Genomic DNA, 5,659 nt, shown 5'->3' with positions numbered 1-5,659 from the left:
AGAGCGCTTCTCGGCTGCCTGGCGAGCGCCGCCGATGCCACTCCGCCTGGGGAGAATGGAACTGGGGCGGGGGCCGAGGAGGAGGAGGAAGAAGAGGAGGAGGCGGCGGCGGCGGCGGCCCCCGGGGAGCTGGGCTCCGAAGCACCGTTGCCCTACTGGACGGCCGTGTTCGAGTACGAGGCGGCGGGAGAGGACGAGCTGACCCTGCGGCTGGGCGACGTGGTGGAGGTGCTGTCCAAGGACTCCCAGGTGTCCGGCGACGAGGGCTGGTGGACCGGGCAGCTGAACCAGCGGGTGGGCATCTTCCCCAGCAACTACGTGACTCCGCGCAGCGCCTTCTCCAGCCGCTGCCAGCCTGGAGGCGAGGACCCCAGTTGCTACCCGCCCATTCAGTGTAAGATGAAGGCGGGGCTGGGGATCTGGCGGGGAGGTGGAAGGATGAAGCCCTGGGTGGTCGAGGAGGAAGGGGAGCCCTTCAGGAGGTTTGTTAGGGGTGGGGAACCTGGATAGGGAATGATTGACCAGGGTATGGGTTGATGCGCGCGCTCTGGGGCTCGGGGTCTTTAGTTGATGCGGTGGATAAGCTAAAGAAGCCCCAGGCTTTGCCCGGAACTCAGGGGATTGGACTTAACCTTCATCTGACTACCTTAGCAGCAGCTCCTGGTTTCCACATCCTGAAACCCCAGCATGAAAGTCTCCCCATTTCCCGATCCCTTCCTCTTCCAACTTGCCCTCCAAATCTGCAAAGATTTCAGGCAAGCTGATGGTTACTGTCTTAACCTTAGTTTCCAAGTCAGGGACCTTGCCGACCTCTTCGATGGGCTGTCCCCGCCTCTTAAAGGTATTTGCTTTGAGAGAGATGGAGGTGTCTCCCGAAGGGCTGGGCTGGCTCACAAGACCCGGAAGCGTGTGTGAACTCAGGGCCAAGTGCCTCCGAAATGTCGTGTTGATTTCTGGGATCCTAATCCTGTATCTCAGAAGTTGTACCTTTAGGAGTCTCACTGAGTATTGTGCTAAGAAACAGGGGAGGGCAAGTGATGGGTGGAGAAATGATTAGAAGGAGAAAAGTATGTCGTTCCCCTTGAAAAGTTAAGGAGCACAGGTACAGTGGCTAAGTCCCAGTCACTCTTTAGACAATACATTTTCTGTTTTCTTCTCACCCTAGATCCTTGCCTATATTTGGAATTGGCTAAATCTCAAGGGGTCCACACCCAGGGTTCCCTCCCAGGGCCTTTCTCCCAGTGTCCTGGTTTTCATCAATTTCCCAGGAGCCCCCCTGTTCCACACCCTGTAATGAAATTTCCTTTGTTTTTTTTTTTCCAAAGGAGTTAAATTGCTATTAAAATCCCTTAATCAATTATACTTTGTCATTTTAGAAGGAAGGTAAATACCTCCTAGTGCAGTTTACACTGTTTTGTATTTGAGAATTTACATAATTTCCTCCCTGTTACAATATATTGCTAATATATATTGATTACTGCTTATTCCATATTTTATATACTTAGCATCGTAGTTGACTTAAAAAATCATTACCAAGGGCTAAATTTGAGTAGTCTTAAATTTTCATTCATAAGTTTTATCTTCTTGTCCTGTAACTTATTTTCATCTGAACACTTGTGTTACTTTGTCTTAAGATGTGTTTTAAATACTAGCACTTAATGTCAAAAACATAACCTCTTTCCTTGTTTTTCTGTTTTTCTTTTGGTGGTTTGACTGTTAAAGTAATATTCAAATTTTCACTTCTTGTTTTTTCTTTTTCCCTCTCATTCAATTTAAAACTTCATCTTGATCTTTATAATGGCTGTAAGTGGCAAATTACTTTAAATTTTTTTCTGGGTGCTACATCTTCTTGGCTCTGGTATTGGTAAGATGAGGGCCATGCAAAGGTCCTGGCATAGTGTTTTGAAATAGTGTTGAAGATGAATGTGGCCATATGTTGGAAGACATACAAATAGTCTGGCATGTTAGAAAACAGTGTAATTTTAAATGTAAGTCAAATTTTGTGAGTTAAAAATTCTATGATTTTAATTTTAGGGACAGCTAATGTCAGAGTAGAAGAGTTCTGTGAAAGTCATGAGCAGGAACTCAGTTTCTTCAGTGTCTTGTCCTCATGGCTGTCCACACTTAGGAGTGAATGTGTCTTAGAGAGCCAGACATGTCAACAGTGTTCTTACCTACAGGAGCTCTTTTCCTGAAAGGTGGCCTGACCTTATCTTTTTTTGTAGCAAAAGTTACCTTGGATAGAATGGATTCCTAAATCTAGAACCCAAATGATGGGAAAGAAGGCATCTTTCTCTTATGCTTATTGAAAGAATTGACTTCAAGAACATGGTGTTTGAAAGTCCCAGTAAGTGCTCTTATTTGGCCTCATTTGGATCTCTTATCTTGCCTGAAATTAATTCTTGATAATTCAGAAATCTTAATTCCAGTCAAAAACTGATTATTGAGTATCTAAGGAATGATAGATACTATGTCAAATGCCAGGGAATAAAGAAATGATAAGATATGAGGTACTTATAATTTACATGAGGGAAATTGGTGGTGTAAATGTAAAATGTCAGTGTGGTACTTTGATAAGGAGATGTACATCTCTTATCTGCATGCCCTGTCCACCAGTTCAGTTGGGGTCACTCAGAAAATAAAGGTGAATGACAAACCTTGTCTCCAAAGACTCAGAATAAAATTGAGCCACTGACAACTCTTCTTCAGAGTTGCCTTTTAAACTTCCCTGGGGCATGTATTTTAGCATTACATTCTGGTTCATAAATGGAACACAGGAAGTCAAGCAGTAAAGTGTTCATGATTAGCTTCATAGTATTGTTTCTCAAAATGAGAACTTTGTTTCAAACTTTATTCAGAACTAAAGAGAAAATTACTAAATCTTGCATCAAAGAAAAAATATGATAGTGATAATATAAACCATCTTTCATTTACATAGTGCTTTTATCCCCTCCAATGTAGGTCTTAGAGTTTAGCTCTGAATGGATGACAAATGTAAATAACCTGGGAACACATTCTTCTCTATTTTAGTAAGTGATTTAAAAATGTACAGTTCCAAATGTATCATTCTGGGAAATATAATCCTAAGTATTTTTTTTTTAAAGTTTCTCTTAGGAGAGTATGTCTGCTTTCAAGTAGGGCATACATTAAGGTCAGCATTGATTTACATTATGAATATATGCTTCTTTTTCCTACATCCTCTAGAAATAGAAGGATATATTTTCAGGTGTTCATACGATTTTTAAATGAACAGGATAGATACCACTCACTTGCCTCAAACCCACCAGAATGTGCCTATACATTGTTTCTAAACATGCAATTGAGAGGGAATAACATCTTTTTTTTTTTTTTTAAAATATTTATTTATTTTAGTTCTCGGCAGACACAACATCTTTGTTTGTATGTGGTGCTGAGGATCGAACCCGGGCCGCACGCATGCCAGGCGAGCGTGCTACCGCTTGAGCCACATCCCCAGCCCGGGAATAACATCTTGACACCAAAAATGAAATAGGTTTTGTTCCTGGTATTCCTTCTGAGGAAGGATATTCCTGGAAATATCCTTCCTCGGAAACTGAAAAATGTGCTGAATGCAGGTTGACCTGATTCTTGTTTAAAACCAGGTCTTGACTGGAACAGAAGCGAGGAAGAGCCTCACGTACTCACTGCTGCAACTGAAGGTCCGGTTCCTTAACTCCCATCCAGGGGGACTTCTTAGCAGGGAAGCAGGAAAGAAAAAAACAACCCCATTTCCCATCTTCTGTCTTTTATGTTTGAAAGCTGAACTTCTGTTCTATACTTTTCTTGAAGGCTGGTCATAAAGGTTCCTTAACTAAATTAAAAAAAAAAAAAAAGCCTGAGATTTTATGTTCTACCCTAAGAGGTTTCCTGCCTTCGGTGAGATGCTGTTGGAGGAGCTGTCCTTTCAGCACCCTTGTCCTGAATCACATCTTTTATAGCCACACGCATTTAAATAAATATTGAACACCTACTTTGTGTTGACAGTATGTTTCAGACCAGAGGAAAGAAGGAAGACTATATAAAAAAAATACAACAGTTCCTTCAGGAGAATTCAAAGGCTCCGTTGAGGAAATAAGATAATAAATACTAAGTTGAATACTAAGTTGGAGATGCACATAGCTTTATCAGTGTGAATGCTGGTATGGGGGAAAAAAAAGAATGATTCCCTCTTTGACCAGAGACTCTTATATATTTCTCCAAGAGGAGGAAGAGGATGATGATGATGATGATGATGATGAAGATAATGATGATTGGCACTACCGATTGAACTAGGGGGCATTCAATCACTGAGCCACATCCCCAGCCCTATTTTGTATTATATTTAGAGACAGGGTCTCACCAAGTTGCTTAGTGCTTCACTGTTGCTGAGACTGGTTTTGAACTCACAATCCTACTGCTTCAGCCTCTTGATCTGCTGAGATTATAGGCATGTGCCATAATGCCCAGCTCCAAGAGGATTCTTAATCTCTCATTAACATAGGCATGTTTTTTCATTCATATAAATGACGTCAGGCAAAAATTAGTAATCAGTCAAGATTCATTTTCAGGACTCAGAAATACTCATTTTAAATAAGATAGGGCTTTAGCATAGAAAATTAGGTGCTCACGGAATTGTTGGAAGGGCTGGGAGAAGAGGCTTTTGGCTGGACCTCTAGGAAGAACTTCCAGAACATTGCAGAACTGGCCTACCAGGAGACCTGCCACTTCTCTCATTGGGAAGGTTACAGAATCTGGAGCTGCCATGGAAGATGTTGACTTCAAGAACACCGTGCTGTATCTGCAACCAAGAGATTAGGCATCCATTTGGCTATGAAACATTCCTTCCTCCATCTACAGAGCTAGTGATTGAACACTCACACTCAATTGCAGAAAGCCATACTCACCAGAAGGAGCAGTGAGAAGATGGTCTCTACCTCACTTCTGCCTTGCAAACCCTGTGCATCCAGTTGGTGAATTTAATTTGCACCCAGAACTTTAGCTATAAGGGAGCCTGGAAAATGTAGTTTTTTAAGTTTCTGGCATATGCATGCTAGAAGGATTTTGGAATGGCTGCTAGGGGCTAGATTTAGTGTCTTCCATACCATTTATTTTTCAGGGAAACTTCCAGATGAAGTTGAAACATTTTTGTGTGTGTGGTGCTGGGGACTGTACCCAAGGCCTTGTGCATGCGGGGCACCACTGAGCTCTATCCCAGCTCCAAGAAAATAACATTTGGCACTTTGGGGGTCAAGATGCTCTCTACCTTCTGTATACCTAAAGGCAGTTACATCTAACATTTCCTAAGCATTTCCTTTGTGCAGACTGTCAATTGTATTGCAAAACACAAATGAATATCAGCTCCAGATAGGATGGAAGTACTATAATTAAGCAAGAACAGATTTTTGAACACCACCAGCATCTGAATGGAGAGTGGGGGTGTTGTGGGGCTGGCCAAGTAAGGAAGGGAACAGCCAGCAGTGGGCAGTTCCTCCATTGGTCTTGCCAAAAGTTCAGAAATATGTATTTGTTTTCTTAGTTTTTTAGTAAAGTGTGATGATTCTCTGTGTTTGTTTCAGATGGCCCAATTTACTTTTACAGATCAGAACTTGGTTTATTTTCTACTGAGATAGATTAAAAAAAAAAAAAAAAATAAAAAAAACCT

General features: G+C 42.0%; 1 protein-coding gene across 1 annotated transcript in view; it reads left to right on the top strand.

The window, feature by feature from the left end:
• The first annotated feature begins 6 nt into the window (after nt 1–6).
• The window catches only part of Map3k9 (mitogen-activated protein kinase kinase kinase 9), a 67,314-nt gene continuing 61,661 nt past the window's right edge, over nt 7–5,659 (top strand). Inside the window, exon 1 of the mRNA XM_048798888.1 lies at nt 7–394. The gene's annotated coding sequence lies outside the window, so the exon portion shown is untranslated. The remainder of the gene's footprint in view (nt 395–5,659) is intronic.

Source organism: Marmota marmota, unplaced genomic scaffold (assembly GCF_001458135.2).
Source record: "Marmota marmota marmota unplaced genomic scaffold, marMar, whole genome shotgun sequence".
NCBI classification, from domain to species: Eukaryota; Metazoa; Chordata; class Mammalia; order Rodentia; family Sciuridae; genus Marmota; species Marmota marmota.
This window is presented reverse-complemented; position numbering and strand designations above follow the sequence as displayed.